General features: G+C 39.3%; 1 non-coding gene across 1 annotated transcript; it reads left to right on the forward strand.

Moving 5' to 3' along the window:
- The first annotated feature begins 654 nt into the window (after positions 1–654).
- LOC130952485 (small nucleolar RNA R71) lies at positions 655–762 on the forward strand. The gene has a single exon (XR_009074665.1). It is a non-coding gene; the product is annotated as a small nucleolar RNA R71 (small nucleolar RNA).
- Positions 763–21,343: the final 20,581 nt, after the last annotated feature.

Raw genomic sequence — 21,343 nt, forward strand, 5'->3', positions numbered from 1 at the left:
CAAATTCCTAATGGAGGACCTTGTTTCAGTCATGAAACTTTGAGTGGTTTTGATTAGATCAGAGACCATGGTTGCTAAGTCAGAGGGGTTCTGCTTAGAATTCTCTGTCTGTTGCTGAGAAGATGATGGAAAAGGCTTGCCATTGCTAAACCTGTTTCTTCCACCATTGTTGTTGTTGAAACCTTGTTGAGGTCTCTCTTGATTCTTCCATGAGAAATTTGGGTGATTTCTCCATGAAGAATTATAGGTGTTTCCATAGGGTTCTCCTAAGTAATTCACCTCTTCCATTGAAGGGTTCTCAGGATCATAAGCCTCTTCTTCAGATGAAGCATCCTTAGTACTGCTTGGTGCATTTTGCATTCCAGACAGACTTTGAGAAATCAAATTGACTTGTTGAGTCAATATCTTGTTCTGAGCCAGTATGGCATTCAGAGCATCAATCTCAAGAACTTCTTTCTTCTGACTTGTCCCATTGTTCACAGGATTCCTTTCAGAAGTGTACATGAATTGGTTATTTGCAACCATTTCAATTAGCTCTTGAGCCTCTGTAGGCGTCTTCTTCAGATGAAGAGATCCTCCAGCAGAGCTATCCAAAGACATCTTGGATAGTTCAGAGAGACCATCATAGAAAATACCTATGATGCTCCATTCAGAAAGCATGTCAGAAGGACACTTTCTGATCAATTGTTTGTATCTTTCCCAAGCTTCATAGAGGGATTCTCCATCCTTCTGTCTGAAGGTTTGGACTTCCACTCTAAGCTTACTCAATTTTTGAGGTGGAATGAACTTTGCCAAGAAGGCATTGACTAGCTTTTCCCAAGAGTCCAGGCTTTCTTTAGGTTGAGAGTCCAACCATATTCTAGCTCTGTCTCTTACAGCAAAAGGGAATAGCATCAGTCTGTAGACCTCAGGGTCAACCCCATTAGTCTTGACTGTGTCACAGATTTGCAAGAATTCAGCTAAGAACTGATGAGGATCTTCCAATGGAAGTCCATGGAACTTGCAATTCTGTTGCATTAGAGAAACTAATTGAGGCTTAAGCTCAAAGTTGTTTGCTCCAATGGCAGGGATAGAGATGCTTCTCCCATAGAAGTCGGGAGTAGGTGCAGTAAAGTCACCCAGCACCTTCCTTGCATTGTTGGCATTGTTGTTGTTTTCGGCTGCCATGTCTTCTTCTTCTTTGAAGAATTCGGTTAGGTCCTCTACAGAGAGTTGTGCCTTAGCTTCTCTTAGCTTTCGCTTCAAGGTCCTCTCAGGTTCAGGGTCAGCTTCAACAAGAATGCCTTTGTCTTTGTTCCTGCTCATATGAAAGAGAAGAGAACAAGAAAATGTGGAATCCTCTATGTCACAGTATAGAGATTCCTTGAGGTGTCAGAGGAAAAGAAAAATAGAAGAAAGAGGTAGAAGAATTCGAACTTAATCAGATAGAGTTCGAATTGTGCATTAAGAAGGAGTGATACTCCATAAATAGAAGGATGTGAGAAGAGGGGAAGAGAATTTTCGAAAATTAATTAAAAAGATGTCAAAAACATTTTGAAAAATTGATTGATAATTTTCGAAAACTCAAAGTGGAAAAGAAATCAAGTGATTTTTGAAAAAGATTTTGAAATTAGAAGTTAAAAAGATTTGATTGAAAATTTATTTTGAAAAAGATGTGAATGAGAAGATATGATTGAAAAGATATGATTTGAAAACAATTTTAAAAGATATGATTTGAAAACAATTTGAAGAGATATGATTTTAAAAATTAATGACTTGCCTAACAAGAAAAGATATGATTCAAACATTAAACCTTTCTCAACAGAAAAGGCAATATACTTGAGATGTTCAATCAAATCATTAATTGTTAGTAAGTATCTTTGAAAAAGGAAAGAAATTGATTTTGAAAACATTTGATTGAAAAGATATGATTTGAAAAAGATTTGATTTTGAAAAACTTAAAAAAAATTGATTTGAAAACAAAATCTTCCCCCTTGTGCCATCCTGGCGTTAAACGCCCAGAATGGTATCCATTCTGGCGTTTAACGCCCAAAACTCTACCCTTTTGGGCGTTAAACGCCCAACCAGGCACCCTGGCTGGCGTTTAAACGCCAGTCTGTCCTTCTTCACTGGGCGTTTTGAACGCCCAGCTTTTTCTGTATAATTCCTCTGCTGTATGTTCTGAATCTTCAATTCTCTGTATTATTGACTTGAAAAGACACAAATTAAAAATATTTTTGGATTTTTAATAATGAGGAATAATCAAAATGCAACTAAAATCAAATAACAATGCATGCAAGACACCAAACTTAGCAGTTTGTATACTATTGACACTAATAAAATGAGAATGCACATGAGAAATAACAAAACACTCAAGTCAATAGAATTCAAAGATCAAAACAAGGAAATCATCAAGAACAACTTGAAGATTAATGAAGACACATGCATGAATTTGAAAAATGCCAGAAGAACAGAAAAATGCAATTGACACCAAACTTAAAATGAGACACTAGACTTAAACAAGAAATATTTTTGATTTTTATGATTTTGTGAATTTTTTTGATTTTTCGAAAATTTAAGTGGAAAAGGAAATAAAGATATCAAAGTTCTTAATGAGAATTCCAGGAATCATGCAATGTTAGTCTAAAGCTTTAGTCTAAAGGAATTAGACATAGCTAGCCAAGCTTCAGCAGGACATTGCATTCAAGAGCTAAATTGATGAGGATCAATCAGCTTTGGTGATGATAAGAACATCACCCTGAAACACTAGAATTCATTCTTAAGAACTCTGAAAAAAAATAAATACCTAATCTAAGCAACAAGATGAACCGCCAGTTGTCCATACACGAAACAATCCCCGGCAACGGCGCCAAAAACTTGGTGCACGAAATTGTGATCACTACAACTCAAATAATCCCTAGTAATGGCTCCAAAGACTTGGTGCTCAATACCATGGCATAAACACAACTTCGCACAACTAACCAGCAAGTGCACTGGGTCGTCCAAGTAATACCTTACGTGAGTAAGGGTCGATCCCACGGAGATTGTTGGTATGAAGCAAGCTATGGTCACCTTGTAAATCTTAGTCAGGCAGACTCAAATGGGTATGAATGATATATGAATAAAACATAAAGATAAAGATAGAGATACTTATGTATATCATTGGTGAGAGCTTCAGATAAGTGTATGAAGATGCTTTCCCTTCCGTCTCTCTGCTTTCCTACTGTCTTCATCCAATCCTTCTTACTCCTTTCCATGGCAAGCTTATGCAAGGGTTTCACCGTTGTCAGTGGCTACCTCCCATCCTCTCAGTGAAAATGTTCCTATGCTCTGTCACAGCATATGGCTAATCAGCTGTCGGTTCTCGGTCAGGCCGGAATAGAATCCAGTGATTCTTTTGCGTCTGTCACTAACGCCCCGCCTGCTAGGAGTTTGAAGCACGTCACAGTCATTCAATCATTGAATCCTACTCAGAATACCACAGACAAGGTTAGACCTTCCGGATTCTCTTGAATGCCGCCATCAGTTCTCGCCTATACCACGAAGACTCTGATCTCACGGAATGGCTGGCTCGTTTGTCAGGCGAGCACTCGGTTGTCAGGCGATCAACCATGCATCGTGTATCAGGAATCCAAGAGATAAACACTAGAGCCTTGATTGCTTGTAGAACAGAAGTGGTTGTCAGTCACCTTGTTCATGAGTGAGAATGATGATGAGTGTCACGGATCATCACATTAATCAAGTTGAAGAACAAGTGATATCTTGGACAAAGAACAAGCGGAATTGAATAGAAGAACAATAGTAATTGCATTAATACTCGAGGTACAGCAGAGCTCCACACCTTAATCTATGGTGTGTAGAAACTCCACCGTTGAAAATACATAAGAACAAGGTCTAGGCATGGCCGAATGGCTAGCCTCCCAAAGTGAGTTCAATCATAAAAACATGATCAAAAGCTCCCTAATACAATAGTAAAAGGTCCTATATATAGAGAACTAGTAGCCTAAGGTGTACAAAGATGAGTAAATGACATAAAAATCCACTTCTGGGCCCACTTGGTGTGTGCTTGGGCTGAGCAATGAAGCATTTTCGTGTAGAGACTCTTCTTGGAGTTAAACGCCAGCTTTGGTGCCAGTTTGGGCGTTTAACTCCCATTTAGGTGCCAGTTCCGGCGTTTAACGCTGGAATTTCTGTAGGTGACTTTGAACGCCGGTTTGGGCCATCAAATCTTGGGCAAAGTATGGACTATCATATATTGCTGGAAAGCCCAGGATGTCTACTTTCCAACGCCGTTGAGAGCGCGCCAATTGGGCTTCTGTAGCTCCAGAAAATCCACTTCGAGTGCAGGGAGGTCAGAATCCAACAACATCTGCAGTCCTTTTGAGTCTCTGAATTAGATTTTTGCTCAGATCCCTCAATTTCAGTCAGAAAATACCTGAAATCACAGAAAAACACACAAACTCATAGTAAAGTCCAGAAAAGTAAATTTTAACTAAAAACTAATAAAAATATACTAAGAACTCAACTAAAACTACCAAAAACATACTAAAAACAGTGCCAAAAAGGGTATAAATTATCCGCTCATCAGTTAGCTGGCAGATAAACACTCATTCAAATGAGTAACTGCCCCTAGAATCTCTCTAACCACTTCCACGAGCCATATCCTAACCTCCCTAAGATAATGGGACGGTTAACGCCCTAAAAATATGGCACTACTCCAACGGTGGTTATTGGTTCACCACTATAAATACACTGACACCCCTCAGGTATCTCTAAGTCCAATACTCTCTAGACCTGCTCACACTCTTGCTAACTTAGGCATCGGAGTGTCTTTGCAGGTACCACCCCCATCTCCTCGCACGAACAAGTCGGACGGAGACCCCCGAGTTGCAGACCCATTCGGAATTCTCCTCCTTCACACATTTGGGCCAACCAATGCCGTTTAGCCCATCATATATATATATATATATATATATATATATATATATATATGAACATGTATAAATATTTGTGACTTTAAATACTTATTATAAGTTTTGCCACTTATTTTATACATGGAAAGTTTTTTTTTCCATAAAATTATTATCTCCTCTAAGTTTTTAACTAATAATTTATATTTAGGATAAATTTTATTTTAATTAATTCCTAATGTTTTGTCTTAAATATTTTATTTCGTTTTATTTTGTCTTATAATTAAAATTATTTTTTTCAAAAATATTCCTTTTCTTTTATTATTATATTTTTATTTTTTTTTTATCACTTTCACTCTCAAATCACTATATTACCATTAACTACTATATATAATTATAATTTTTGTCACTATTTAAAAAAATCATAATAAAAAAAGAATACTTTTAGAAAGAAAAACTTTGATTTTGACCATAGAAAACTAAAATAATTGGATAAATTATAAGATATTTGGAATAAAAATAGAGTGTTTTAAATGCAAGTGATAAAATTAAAACATAATTCAAATGTTAGAAATTAAAATAATACTTTATTATTATATTTAATACATTGTTATTTTTGTTGGGTTAAAAATCTAATTTTATTTACAGTAATAAAACAAGCGATGAAGATTGGTATAAATTGAATTCTTAATTTTTAGCCATAATAAATTTAATACTGTATCATAAAATCATTAGATAAGTATACATAGAGTAATGTTAGGAATCAGCATTATAATAATCAATTTTAATCAACACTATAATGAGTTATTAAACAAGTCAAATATAAAATTCACTAAAAATGAACTTTTATTAAATTTAATTATAAATATTTTTTAATTAAATTTCAAATATTTTTATTTTAAAAAATTTCAAATGTATTTTTTATGTTAAACATTGATTATAATATTAATTGTACAATATTAATTTTCAAAACTTTCTCAGATACATAACATTTCTAACTACTACTGTAACAATTTTTATATCATAACTTATAATTAGAAATAGGCCTACTATTAAACACATGTGCATGAATACATATGAATAATTGTAGATGCGGTTCCTTTTCTCTAATAGAAGTGTTCATGGATCGAATTTTTATTTGTAAGTTCGCAGAAAATATTCGCATCCGATCCAAAAATTATGGATACGATTTCATCCGTAGTCTAATCGGATTAGATAGGATTTGATCTGCACTCTTTACGGATTGGATTGCAGATATCAGCTTTACATCTGCGTATTCGATCTGCGGATCCGTAGATCCGCATAATAATAATTAAAATAAATAAATAAATAAATATAGTTAGTATTATATTTACTGGTTTGTACGTTTTAGTTAGTAGTTATTATTCATACATTATTTTATTTTATTTTTATTATTTAAAAAAATTAATTAAAAATATTTTAAGAACAAATAAATTTAAAAGTGTGAAAGAAATATTTTTATTAAATTTTTTTTACATAAAAATATGATTTAAAAAAGAATATTTAATCAGATATACTTGATATCTGATTCGATCCGATCCACAAATATGTGGATCAGATCAAATCTAATATTAAAAATACGAATATTATATCCAATTCGATCCGATAAAAATTATGAAAATCAAATTAAATTTTCGGCCATATTAATCTAATCCGTATATATTCCTATTCTCTGGTGTCTTAATTAAACCGATCCCTTGAATGCACTGGAAAGAAAACCATACTCTATAGTAGCCTTGAAAATGAGATCAGAGCATCCAAAATCTGTGGGAGAAAAATTAATAATGATTTGTATATATATAACTGAACTAGCTATTAATAACATTATAATTTTGATCTATTGAAGGTAAAATTAAAGAGCATTTTTATAACTCACATAAAAATTAATTAAAATAGCACATATTGGATAAATGATCACATTAAAAATTCGATGCCATTTGTCACTCTAAGAGCACATTTGAAGAAAGCAGACAAACCCCACCGAAAGATTATTAGAGACAATAGGGGGTTTAGGAATATTTCATATTTTGGGGGTAGTTGAGTTGTGACTTGTGATAGTGGGATTTTGTGGTGTATGAATTTTGTTGTTCTGGAAAATAAAATAGAAAATAAAAAATAAAAAATAAAAATGCTGTGAGTGTGCAAGGTCGGCTACCTGATAGGCCTGTAGTATAATCCTTAAAGCTGTTCCCATTTAATTTGCTTTTCTGTGCATTTTGATTATATTGTTTTCATATTAATTAACTTTCAAATTTATTTTAAGGCTACATATAAAGGCATATATATTATATTACCCTTGGAAGATATTAGAGATCAACTCAAACCGAAAAGAGAAAGCACCGATCGAATTTCGATTATATTTCATCTCTTTTTGATAAATTTGTGATTTTTATTAAAATTAATAGATATATAATTATTTATACTTTTTTATTAATTTAAAATTTTGTGACAAATAATTTTATGTGACAGAGCATATTTATTTTATAGGAGATGGTGTGTGATCCCTACCTAATCTTGTCTCATAAATCATGCTATATAAAACTAATTATAAGTATTTATATATATCACCGGTAATATTTAAGTCAAAATTATTTTATATAATATAATATCTGTAAATTTATATACATAATATTTATAATTATATATTTATTATATTTAAAATTATATAATTATTCTAACGATAATTAATAAATATTGAATAAAATAATTTTAAACAGTTTGAATTGAATTTTTATTATCTTTCAAAATATTATTGGTATATCACATACATGTTCCGCAATAAATTATATAGAAGAAAACAGTTTACAAAACATTATTCCCTTATTATTCCCATGACACCACCTATTCTTATTATTTACATTATCAAAATTATCAACTGATAATGGGTTACGTTCCTGGTGCACTTAATTATCAGAAAACAAAAAGATCTTTTGGTAATTCTTTTCAAAATATATAACTTTTAATAATAAAATTAAGATTTAATTATTTTACAAGTCTCCTATAATTTTACATTTTTAATTAAATTTAATTTTAAAATTAAAAAATTTATAATATATCAAATTTTTATACTAAATAAAAACTTTTATTCAAATTCTTATAGTTTAAACACTTTCTTTAATTTAATCATTCCACCACTGTTTAGACGTAACCTATCCAGAGTTTTAAATAATATCATTTTGGGAAGAAAATTTGTCTAAAGTCAAAGCACACAACACGATTAGTGTGTATGTAAATATAAAATTTTGCTGTAGTGCACCGACAAAATGGGGACGGAGATGATTGGCTCTATTTCTTTAATTTCCTATAATATCCAACGTGGAAAACTAAAGCTTGGTGCCTTAAGTCAAAATTTACAAAAAAAAACTTATTTAATTTAATACTATTTTAGTCTTTATTATTTTCTGCTAAAAATACTAATTTCTTAATATTCTCTTTATTCGGTAGCTTATACTTAGGACTGTTCATGGATCGGATCATATCCGCAGATCTGCGGTATTTATCCGCATCCGAGCCGATAATTGTGGATATGATCCGATCCGCAGACTGATCAGATCGGATCGCGGATTTCTGTGCTGTATCTGCGGATCCGCTGTATCCGCGTATCCGATCCGCGGATCCGCAGATCCACACAAAATAATTAAAAAATAAAAAATAAAAAATATATATACATTAGTTACTTTGTGTTGTAGCCACCTAACCTAACCTTAATCTCATTTTCACATTTTGCATTTCACGTCTTCACCCTTCGTCCCTTCCCTTCCTTGTTCCTTCCTTCACGGCGCTGAAATGTGAAAGCCTGAAACAAAATGAAACCCAAATCTTCAGACCCCTGACCCCCAATCTCTCAAACTCTCACCTATTCTGCTGTTCACCCCGCCGTTCCTGCCTGCACTGGTCGGTTTTCTCGTCAACGTTGACGATGATGTTCAGATCCTTGAGCAGGCTGTTATGGCGTTGAATCTTGGATCTGGATTTGGATAAAATTGAAGACAGTGAGCTCTGGTGAAGAACCTTGATGCTCAAGAACCAGAGCAACACTAGCAGCAGCTGCTTGGATTCTCTGGTGGAAAACCCCCAATCTCTCACCTATAGGCCCTAATCTCTTCACCGTGTTCAGGACTTCAGGTAATTTTCATAAGTAACATGCTAAATTGAAATGCTCTATTTCTCTGTTCTGTATTTGGACTCAATTTTTTGACTTATTTTCAATACATAATAGTAACCTGTTGTAATTACCCTTACTGTTATTGTGTTTTTTAAAGAATTCTGCATGCTCATGTTATTGTTTATATGAATTCTGTGAGATGCTGGTGTTCTATTCTATGTTTATATGATTTATGTAATTATGTGAGATGTTTCTTGTAGGATTGTGTTTCTTGAAATGGCTGATAAACAAGCAGTTACAAACAATACAAGTAGATCTGAAGTAGGGAGCATTCCTACTCCACCAAATGTTGCTGCATCGACACCTTCTGAGTCAGTAAGGGGAGGGGAATCAGTGACTAATCTAGCCTCAAATGATGCTCCTACTGCTGGGACAGAGACACAGACAGGCTAGCCAGGTAAACGAAAGGCTAACAGGCCCTCTTCTATTGTTTGGGATCACTTTAAAAAAATGCGGAAGAAACTAAAGCTCAATGTAAACATTGCTTGAAATGGTTACAATGTCATAGTCGTAGGGATGGCACCTCTAATCTAAAAAAACACATTGGAACTTGTGCGAAGAACCCAGATAATCATATTGATAAAAAACAAAAAACCCTTGTGTTCACAAATTCTAATTTAGATGAGCCACCAACATTGAAGGCAGTAGACTTTAACCAGGAGCGGTGTAGGCTTTCACTTTGTAAGATGATAATAATTGATGAACTCCCATTTAGGTTTGTAGAAAATACTGGATTTAGGGACTTTTGTGGTGAGATGCAACCTCAATTTAAAATCTCGAGTCGTCAGATAGTTGCTAGAGATTGTATGCAATTGTATATAGAGGAAAAGACCAAACTTAAATCCCTCTTGGAGTTGAACCATCAGATGATTTTCCTAACCACTGACACTTGGATGTCTGTTCAAAACATGGACTATATGTGTGTAACTGCTCATTACATTGATGATAGATGGACGTTGAATAAGAAAATATTGTCTTTTAACATGATTGCTGATCATACTGGTGCTACCATAGGAAAAGCGTTAGAGAAGTGCCTGAAAGATTGGGGTATTCGGAAGCTTTGTACTGTAACTGTAGATAATGCTAGTGCCAACTTTGTTGCTGTGAATACTTTAGTTAAAATTATGCGAGAATGGAATGGTTGTACTATGTTCGGTGGAAATTTGTCCATCTGAGATGTGCTGCCCATATTTTGAACTTAATTGTTTGTGATGATTTAAAAGATTTAAACTCTTCTATTGCTAGGATAAGAACTTCTTGTAAGTTTGTGAAGTCCTCTCCATCTAGATTAGCAACCTTTAGGAGGTGCGCACTTGAGGCAAACATTACTAGTCGTCAAATGATTATTCTTGATGTGCCAACTAGGTGGAATTCTACTTATATGATGTTGGAAGTGGCTGAAAAGTTCGAAAAGGCATTTGCTTGTCTTGTGAGAGAGTATGCTCATTTTGAGAGATATGTTGACGATGAGGAGGGCCTCCTAGTGATAAAGATTGGAGTAGAGCTCGTATTTTTATGCAGTTTTTGCCAATTTTCTATCATGCAACTCTTTCATTCTCTAGTTCTTTGAATGTCACTTCAAATACTTTTTTCATGTATTGTGTAAGATATTATGCACTTTAAATAAATGGATTGTAAGTGATGATTTGGTGTTGCGTAAGATGGCATCAGCTATGAAAGCTAAGTTTGATAAGTATTGGGATGATTCTGATTACCATTACTCTTCTTCTTCTTTCACTTCAAGTGACAAAGCCAATAAAACATCTTTAAATTATCTAGTGCTTGTTGCTGTGTTCCTTGATCCCCGTTATAAGTTGGAATATATTCAGTTCACTTTGTCTGAGATGTATGGTGAAGGTGAAAAGTCTTCAAGGATTTTCAAAAAAATTGAAGGATATCATTACTAAATTGTTTGAGCAATATACCATATGGAATCCTCGCCCTCCTAAAGATACTCAAGATACTAGCTTTTCTTCCAATACTACACCAAATCCTAGTTTAGACACGAGTGACATTGATAGCATTATGATTGAAGATCCTATGAGCAAGTGGAAACAAACACAAAGGATAAAGTTAAGTGAGCTCAAGAAGAATGAGATGGATAGGTATTTGGAAGATGAAGTGGCAGAAGATTTTAGTGGATTTGATATATTGAGATGGTTGAGAGAAAAGACTCTGAGGTATCGAATTCTGTCTTGCATGGCTAAAGATATATTAGCCATTCCTATTTCTACTGTGGCGTCTGAGTTAGTTTTTAGCACCGGAGGTCATGTCCTTGACCCTTATCGTAGTGCTTTGAGTCCCACCACTGTAGAGGCTTTAATTTGTACTCAAAATTGGTTAAAACCTGCTAAGATTTTGGTTGAGCTTGATTAAGGAGATGCTGCGGTTGATTCAGGTATATAATAAATTGGTTCATTTATTTTTCGTCATTCTTTATTCTTTATTCTTTATTTTATCCCATTGGCTTTGACATATTTGGTTGTTTAATTGAATAGAATTTTCTAGAGTTACTAGTGTTGGAGATCCTGAAGTTCAAAGTCAATTACATCCTCTTGAACCATCTTAGGTATTATAAGTTTATAACTAAGTACTTGTATTAGTGTATAATAACTTAGACTATTTTTTGTTCAATTTATTCTAACATGTTTCACTAATTTTTCAGTAGGTATTATTTTAATAGGAATACACGATTCATGGTTGCTGCTGATGTCTGCTGCCTGCTGATTTAAGAAGGGATGGATCAAGTTGTTTTATTTTTAAGTAGCAAGAAACTTCATTCTCAATGTTCTTTCAACAATCTTAGATTTTAGTGTGTTATAATCTTGGATCAAGTTGTTTTATTTCTGTTGATGGTTGATAAGCATTTGCAGATTGTTTAGATTTTAGTGTGTTATAATGTTGCTGTTTTATTTTAAATGAGGCTTTTAGTATTTTAGTGCTTGTTGTTTTCACTTATTGAAAGTGTTTGTTGGAATGTTTGTTATTATATTTACTTATTTGTTAGTTTGTATGTTTTAGTTAGTAGTTGTTAAACTTATTATTTATCTATTGTATTATTTTATTTTTGTTATTTAAACAAAATTTGATTAAAATTATTTTAGGAACATATAGATTTAAAAGTGTGAAAGAAACATTTTTTATTGAATTTTTTACTTAAAAAGATAATAAAAAATGAGCTTAATCATGCGGATATATCCGCAATCCGATCTGATCCGATCCGCACGGAACGAATCCGACACTAAAAAATACGGATATTGTATCCGATCCGATCCGATAGAAATTGTACTGATTGGATCGAATTTTCAGCCATATCCGATCCGTGGACAGCCCTACTTATACTTAGAGTGGTGTTTCATTTTGTGGATTAAAAATGGACTATTCAAAAGAAAAGCAATAACTTATATATATATATATATATATATATATATATATATATAATACTAAACGGGGCCTAAGGCTCAAAGCAGAAAAAACTAAACAACAATCTTTTTGAAAAACTTTATCCCTCTTACATCTGCACAAACCAACGATACTACCATGGCTGGAACTTCTTCAAACCACCTAATCCCCTTTTCTATAACTTGTCCATGCTTAGCCGAAGCGACAGCACATTGGTTAGCTTCTCTGAAAACATGCCGAATCACCACCCTATGTGGTGTAGTCATAAGATCTTCTATGGAACGCACCAACGAAGCTCCCACATGATTCTCCACCACGGCACTTTAAAGAAGGTGAATGACACAACTAGAATCAGACTCCACCACAAGGTAGGGGATGCTCATTTCCACTGCTAATTTCATACCCACAAAGAACTCCCAAAGTACTGTAATTGTGATTGTACACTTTCCGATGTTCATGCTAAATCCGGCGACAAACCTACCTCTGGAGTCACGGATGATACCGCCACTAGCTCCTCTGCTACCCGATTGTAAGACAGATCCATCAACATTTAGCTTGGCCCAGCCCTCTTCAGGTGGTTCCCACCCAATTTTCACAGTCATGGTAAGTCTGAGAATTTTACTACTCTGTTCAGTAATGCTGAGAATGTAATTGTAGTTTGCTGCTAGAACTGTAACCATATATTGAATTGGGGCTTGTTGACTATTCTGATTATTGAAAACAAGCTCATTCCTGCATCTCCAAGCTGTGTTGCAGGTAGTAATAAAGATGATGGTCCATGGTGTACCATTGTGGGAAGGAGTAAACTTTAAAAGACTGCTCTCCAGCCATTCCTTGTGGGTTTGGTTGAAGAAGTCAGGCTTCAAGTTACTATTGACAATGCTATTCCAGACGGTGCGGATGAAAGGACAGTCATTCAACACATGAAATATAATATTAGAACAGAAATATTAGTATATTTTTTTTTGAAACACACGTTAAAACAACTATTTAATCCTATTGTAATTCTTTACTACCAGCGTGTTTGTTCGATTACTTGGTTCTCGAACAGTTCGGATCTACTGAGTATCACGGAGTGGAAAAGCTAGAGATTGGATCTGGTCAAACTCCGGGGATGAGGGTCCTCCGAGTAAGTGGTGTGAGAAGGAGGTGGGGCCACCTGCAAAAGAATTCTAACGCTCAAGTCAGTGTCCGTATAAGAGACGGTAGTTAGGATTAGGGTTTTGTGACGTACCTCTGGGGAGAGGTAGGATCCTCCCCTTATATAGTCTGTACTAGAGTGGGTTTCACGTGAACAGACTCTCTTTCCTGGAAGTTTCCTTCCCAGTTGTCTAGCTTCAAGGGGGGGTGACATTCGGGCCACACCCTGGTTTGGGTTCGGTAACTCGTCGGGTCGGTCAGACGTCCGGACCCAAGTTCTTGGTCACCATTGGGCTGGGCCGGAACAGTGCCCCTAGCGTGCTAGCTGCGGTCGTGGGCGCCATGGTTGACACGTTCTTCTTAACTCCCCCTTTGGTAGGGTTCCTGACAGGTCGGCCGCCCGTGATAGGAGCGTGCCTCCTATGCGCAAGTAGCCCTCGCCTACTCTCGAGGGATGTCAATCGTCGTCTTGTTTCTTGCGCTGGGCATTTAATGCCCATTATGACTGATTTAAAAGCCTGGGTGAAAGGTCTATTCTGCCCCTGCCTTTCGCGCTTCTCACTGTCAATAACCTTTTAGTTTTCATGCTTCTTCTCGCTTTTTTACATTTCGAATTCCCATCATTTCCCATTACTCTTGTGTTCACTACTGCTTCTTCTTCCTTCCTTTCCCTGGTTCTCCCAAACTCAGACGTTCCAATTCATTCTCGCTCAATTGCATTCCCCTGGAATTTGCCATTCTCCATTCATTGTTTCTTGGTAAGCATTATTTTCCTTTACTGCCAGTGGATCAATCCCGCTCTTTTTGTTGTTGTTACTGATACTTCCTTCTTTAGCTATTTAAGTTGTGTATAACTGCTTTATTTTGGGTATTACGGGTGCTAAATAGATTCTGAGAGCGTTACCATTAGGCACAATGTTTGCTTTTGATTTGATATCAACCGTAGATTAGTGTCCAATAGGCTGTAGCACTAGTTTCCACTTCTTTCGAGTTCCCGACCCACCAGTCTAACTTTAAGTAGTGCCCCCCACTGTAGGTATCGTGCATCGTCCCATTTCGAGAGTCCCCATGGACCGTTACGCCTGGATTACCTCGAACGTAAAGGATATGCCCTCCAGAATGACCCTTGAGAAGCTCCAGGAGTTTTGCCACTCCGACCTACTTTGTGGGGGGGGAGGTCCTGAGCAGGAGCGTTATCATGCATTCGTTCCTGGGGACCAAGAATGAATATGTCACATAAACCTAAACACCCCCTGAGTTACCGACTGGATTTGGGTGTATAAATCAATGTTCACCAGTCTGGGGGTTCATATCCCCTTCTCCCGTTTTGTGATGGCGCTTCTGTTCTAAACTGGTGTGATGTGGCACCATTACCATTGCACCCGAATAGCTGGGCTTCCATCCGGTGCTTTAAGATGGGATGCGAGTACCTGAAGCTGCCAGTCTCTGTGGAAGTTTTCCTGTGGTTCTTCCTCTTGACGAACCCTTCAAAGGAAGGAAGACATAAGAAAGGGTACATGTCTTTCCAGGCTGTTCAAGGTAGATGAATCTTCAGGTTGTTCGAGGATTCATTCCATGGCTTCAAGAAGAAATACTTTAAAGTACGGCACGTCGAAGGTCAGCACCCCTTCTGGTTAACCTTAGAGGGGAAGCGTCATTTCCCGACTTATTGGAGCTTTGGGGCTGGGGCTGGGGCCAACGCCTTTACAAAAGTAACTTAAAAAGGGTTGACCCAGCAAAATAAAGATATAGCTGACGTGTTATTGGCTATCTTTGGTAAAAATAATGTCAACCATCACCTCTTAATGGATTATCATGAGATGGGTAGGAGCTACATAGATGAGTTGTCGGGTGGCCATTGTTTCCTGTTTCTTATGCTCAACTTATTTGCTTGCCTAACAAACTTCTAACTTGTATGTTTCTTTGTTTCAGTATCCATGGCTGCCGAGCAAGTTGATCTCGAGAACTTAATGTCCCTGTTTCTCCCTGGGAACAGTTATGACACCTCTGCCACTCCAAAAGTCGATGCTCTGCCTTCTCCAACTCGAAAAGTTCAGTCCCAACCTCTTCAAGGGGAGATCGCCGGCACAAGCGCTGGTGTGACCCCTTAAACGGAGGTTTTGGGAGAGGAGTTGGGTTCCAAGGTCACCATCCTTGACAATCTTAAAAGGAGGAAATCGACTTCCAGCCCAGAAGGGGTCTTCACCGTGATGGAGAGGAACTTTAACGCTGGGACCTTTATTGAAGCTCAGCTCCTGCTCGGTACCGAGGAGTTCTTCCACGGTGGGGACCTCGCTTCTCAAGCCAAGTGGGTATACCGCACCTTGCTCTGGGCTACCGCAATAGCGAGAAAGGCGGAGCCCGTCTTGGTTGGTGCGCGGACCCTGGAAGGCAAGCTCCAAGCGGCTTGCCAGTCTGTGGACAAGTTAAAAGCGGAGGTGACATTGATGAAGAAACAATTGGCTGAATATGAGGAGAAGGTAAAGGTCTCCGACTAGACAGTTGCTCGGCTTACTGAGCGGGAGCTCACCCTGGAGAGCCAACTCAACGCTGCTCGGGGCCGAGCGAAAGACCTAGACAAGAAACTTGCTGACGCCGTCTCGTCGGCAGATGCTGCTAAGGCCGAGGTCGCCAATCTAAAGAAGAGGAACAAAGAGATCGTAAAGCATGCTCGGAATGCCATAGGGGCTACCGAGGAAGCGATCAAGGCACAGGTAAAGTTGCTGGTCCCTGATTTCAATATCTCTGCTGTCGGTGCATTCAAGACCATCAAAGATGGCAAGATAGTTGACCTTCTGGGGAAGTAACTTGTGAATATTTGTACTTTTGGGCTGTGGTTGCTATGTAGTGTATGTTGTGGACATGTTGGTAGTTTTTAGGAGTAAAATGTTTACCGTTTGTTTATCAAATGATTAATTGTCAAGCCGACTTGAGGCTTTTACTCTTAATCGTTTATATTGTATGGCCTTTGCTTCAATAGCCGTTGACTAATCGTTGTGATTTCGCTGGCTCCTGGGGTGATTGTCTCGAAGTGCCGTGACGTTGGTGATAGAGCAGATAGCAAAACATTAATAATTGACTTAAACGCACACTCAAAGTAGTAAGTCGAGAAAGAATATAAGAACAAGTAAACCTTCAACAAAGTGGAATAGATAAAAACTGAAGTAGGATGGAATAAATAAAGACTTAAACGAAATAGAACAGAAACAAATGTTACTAGATCATGGAGTAACTGATCGCCATTACTAGATCAGGGGAGTGACTGGTCACCAGGTCCTGTGCTGGCGTTTACGGGTAGAATCTCTTCAGGTTTGCCGCATTCTATGTCTTGGGCACCTCTTTCCCGTCCAGCCGTTCTAACTTGTAAGCCCCATTGCCGATTGCCTTTCTTATTCTATACGGGCCTTCCCAATTGGTTGACAGTTTCCCCTCTCCAGGGGTTGGTAGGCCTACATCGTTGCGTTGTAAAACCAAGTCGTTTGGTTCAAAGCTCCTCTTTAATACCCCGGCATTGTACCTTAGGGCCATTCTCTGTTTCAGTGCTATTTCTGATAAATGAGCCACCTCTCTAGTCTCGTCGATTAAGTCCTTCTCTAGTGCTTCCTCGACTGGAGCAGCTGTGGGCTCGGTTCCCCTACTTCCATAGGGATCATTGTATTGACTCCATAGGTGAGCCGGCAAGGCGTCTCCTCAGTGGAGGATTGTGGCGTCATCCTATAGGACCACAAGACTGAAGCGAGTTCGTCTGCCCATGTCCCCTTCTTCTGGTCAAGCCGTTTCCTGAGGCCTTGGAGGATGACTTTGTTCGCTGCTTCTACCTGACCGTTGGTCTGTGGGTGCTCTACTGACGAGAACATCTGCTTTATCTTCAGGCCGGAAAGGAACTCACCAAACTTCTTATCAGCGAATTGTGTCCTGTTATCCAGTATCACAACTTTTGGGATTCTAAACCTGGAGATTACTTGCCTCCATATGAACTTTTAGCAGTTTGCCGACTATATGCTAGCCAGTGGCTCCACCTCGACCCACTTAGTACAGTAGTCAATGGCCACGATTAGGTATTTAACCTTTCCAGGGCCTACTGGGAAGAGCCCCAGTAGGTCAACTTCCCACTGACAGAAAGGTCGGGGGGCCATCAATAAGCTCAACTCCGCTACTGGGGTCCTGTAGAAGTTGGCATTTTCGTGGTATTTCTTGCATCTCTTTACAAATTCTTGGGCATCCAATAATCATCGAGGGCTAATAGTAACCATCGCTAACGAGCTTCCTGGCCAGGGCCATTCCCCCAATGTGGTGACCACAACGTCCCTCGTGGACTTCGCTTAGGACGTAGTCCGTTTAGTCGAGGCGTAGGCATTTTAACAGGGGCTGGTTTAGCCCTCACTTGAACAACTGGCCTTGTATTGACACATACTTGGCCGCTTTCCTTCTTATCATCTTTGCTGCCTTCTCATCCTCGGGGAGTTTGCCGACTTCCAAGAAATTAAGAATTGGGTCGATCCACGAGGGTGTGTTCACTATTTGGGTCATGCACAGGGTCACCGTAGGCTCCTTTATCAGGCCTTGAATCAAAGACTGGTTTTCCGATCCTGGCTTCGTGCTTGCCGGCTTTGATAGAAGGTCGGCCTATGCATTCCTTTCTCTTGGGACATGCTGCACCACGACCTCATCAAACTCCTCGCTCAAACTTTTAACCCTCTCTAAATACTTCTGTAACAAGGAATCTCTAGCCTGGTAGGTCCCGTTGATTTGGTAATTGACGATTTGAGACTCATTGTTTACCTCAACTCGCGTTGCCCCGACTTCTTTCGCCAAGAGTAGGCCTCCTATCAAGGCCTCGTACTCTGCCTGGTTATTCGAGACCGGGAAGTCGAACTTGATAGACTGTTCATAAACCATCCCAGTTGAAATTTCAAGGATTATCCCTGCTCCTCCAAATGCTTGGTTGGAGGCTCCGTCGACATGGATCTTCCACCGTGTGTCAAGGTTCTTGTGGGGTCCCTAGTCACCTCTACTAGGAAATCTGCCATTCCTTGAGCCTTAATTGCCTGCCTAGGCTCATACTACTAATCATATTGGGATAGCTCAACTGCCCATGTCATCATCCGCCCCGCCAGGTCGGGCTTCTGCAGAACTTGGCAGATTGCTTGGTCAGTTCTCACGGCGATCCAGTGCCCCTGAAAGTACTGCCTCAGCCTTCGAGACGAGGTCAGGAGCGCGTAAGCCAGGTTTTCCAGCTTGGTGTATCTTAGCTCTGCACCTGGTAGCACTTTGTTAATGAAATAAATCGGCTGTTGGGCTTTGTCCTCTTCTCGGACTAGGACGGCCGCCAAGGCCGCGTCCGTCACCACCAAGTATAGGAACAACATCTCACCGTTTTTAGACTTGCCCAGAACTGGTGGGGATGAAAGTATCTTCTTGAAATGGTCGAAAGCTTCTTCGCAGACTGGGGTCCATTCAAAGGGTATCCTTTTCTTCATGAGATTGAAGAAGAGGAGAGCTTTGGCTGCCGACGCCCCGAGGAAGCGGGATAGGGCCGTGAGCCTTCCGGCCAATCTCTGTACATTTTTAACACATCCTGATCTTATCATTCACAGAATGGCTTTGCACTTGTCCGGGTTAGCCTCAACCCCCCTCTGGGTTATCATGAAGCCAAGGAACTTCCCCGCCTCCATGGCAAAGGCACATTTGAGCGGGTTGAGTCTAATGTTGTGCTTATTGAAAGACATGAAGACGGTCTCTAGGTCTCCGACTAGGTCCTTTGGTTGGCTGGTTTTCACCAAGATGTCATCGACGTAGACTTCAACTGACTTCTCGATGAGATCACTAAACACTTTGTTCATTAGCATCTGGAAGGTTGCTCCTGCATTCTTCAGTCCAAACGACATCACCCTGTAACAGTAAGTGCCCCATTGCGTTATGAATGCCGTTTTTTCCTCATCAGGTTGATGCATCGGTATCTGGTTATATCCAGAGTACGCATCCATAAAGCTCAGGAACCGATATCCTGCCGCCACATCCACCAGGGCATCAATGTTTGGGAGAGGAAAGGAGTCCTTAGATCACGCCTTGTTAAGGTTCGAATAATCGACATACATCCTCCATTTTCCATTGGATTTTTTGACAAGGACTACATTCAACAACCACGTAGAGTATTCAGGTTCCCTGATGAACCCGGCTTCTACAGGCTGGCCGTCTGCTTGACCACCTCGTTAGCTCTTTCTTGGGACATCTTCCTTCGCCTTTGAGCAATGGGCTTAGCATCTGGCTTTACGGCAAGCCAGTAAGATATGAAATCGGGGTCCAGCCCAAGCATGTCGGCTGGGATCCGGGCGAATAAGTCACCGTTTGCCCTGATGGCCTCCATGAGGGGGTTCTTTCAGGTTATGAGGGAGGTTCCTATTCACAAAGGTGAATTTGTCCTCCATGTTTTCAACCCGGAATTTCTCCAAATATCCCTCGGGCTCGGGCCTCGGCTTATCGTCCACTCTAGCATCTAAGTCGGCCAAAAAGACCCGGATGCTTCCTTCGATTTCTTTCTCAAGGAGAGGCTGGCGTTGTCGCATGAAACCGCTGTTTCTAGGTCTCTCCTGAGGGATCCAATGGACCCATTGTCAGTGACAAATTTCATTAGAAGAAGCTAGGTGTATATCACAGCAGAGAACTCATTGATCGTCTTCCTCCCCAGGATGACGTTGTAAACTGTGGAGTCCCCTAGGACTACAAACTCGGCCATTACCGACCTCTTTCCTTCTGCTCCACCGATACAAACCGGGAGGGTGTCTATCCCATCGAGTTTTATAAAGTTGTCCCCTAAGCCAACGACCCCATGCTGATGGGTTTTAAGGTCAGTCTCGCGGAGTCCTAAGGCATCGAACACATTTCTGAATATGATATATCGGCCCCCGTATCCACGAGGATCCGCTTGACCAAGCCCGTTCCGACTCTCGCAGTAATCACCATAGTGGGATTTTTCGGTATGTTGTAAGCCCACTAGTCCTCTGATCCAAACGATATCCTCGAAAGTTCCTTGGGATGGGGTCTATGGCTACTCGATGACACGTCTAGGACTTTGCCATCCTTTTTGGTGGCGGACCTAGACTTGGGGGGTGCGTCTCTCCCTATTATCATGTTTCCACAGTGAGGGCTTTGTCAATGTCCTTGCTAGGTCCTCGCTTCTGTTTCACGACCAGACCACGATCTTCCTCGGAACGTTCTTGCTCCCTTCTCCTGGGCTCCCTTATGAACTAGGAAAACTCGGTTAGCTTACCTTCACGAATGGCTTGTTCCAAGGCGTCCTTCAGGTCAAAATAGTCCTGGATTTTATGGCCAAATCCTTTGTGGTAATCACAGTACAAGCTCTTATTCCCACCTGTTCTGTCTTTCAGTTGTCGGGGCTTCGACAGGATACCCTTGTCAGCGATCTGCTGGTAGACTTCCACAATTGGGGCCGTAAGGGGGTATAGTTTGTGAACTTTCCCAGTCGGGGGAAATACTTGAAAGGTTTAGCCGATCCACCATCCTTGGAGGGTTCTTTCGACCCTTCCCTGTGCCCGGGTTGACGAGTGGGAGGGTTGGCCAGCAGTCACTTATTGGCCGCCACCACCTGGCTAACCTCCCCATCGTTAATGTACTCTCTCGCTAGGTTCTGGATCTGTTGCATTATCCATACGGACTCGATAGTGAGGTACTTTCTGAAATCTTCATTTAACAGACCATTTGTCAT

Source organism: Arachis stenosperma, chromosome 9, assembly GCF_014773155.1.
Source record: "Arachis stenosperma cultivar V10309 chromosome 9, arast.V10309.gnm1.PFL2, whole genome shotgun sequence".
NCBI lineage: Eukaryota > Viridiplantae > Streptophyta > Magnoliopsida > Fabales > Fabaceae > Arachis > Arachis stenosperma.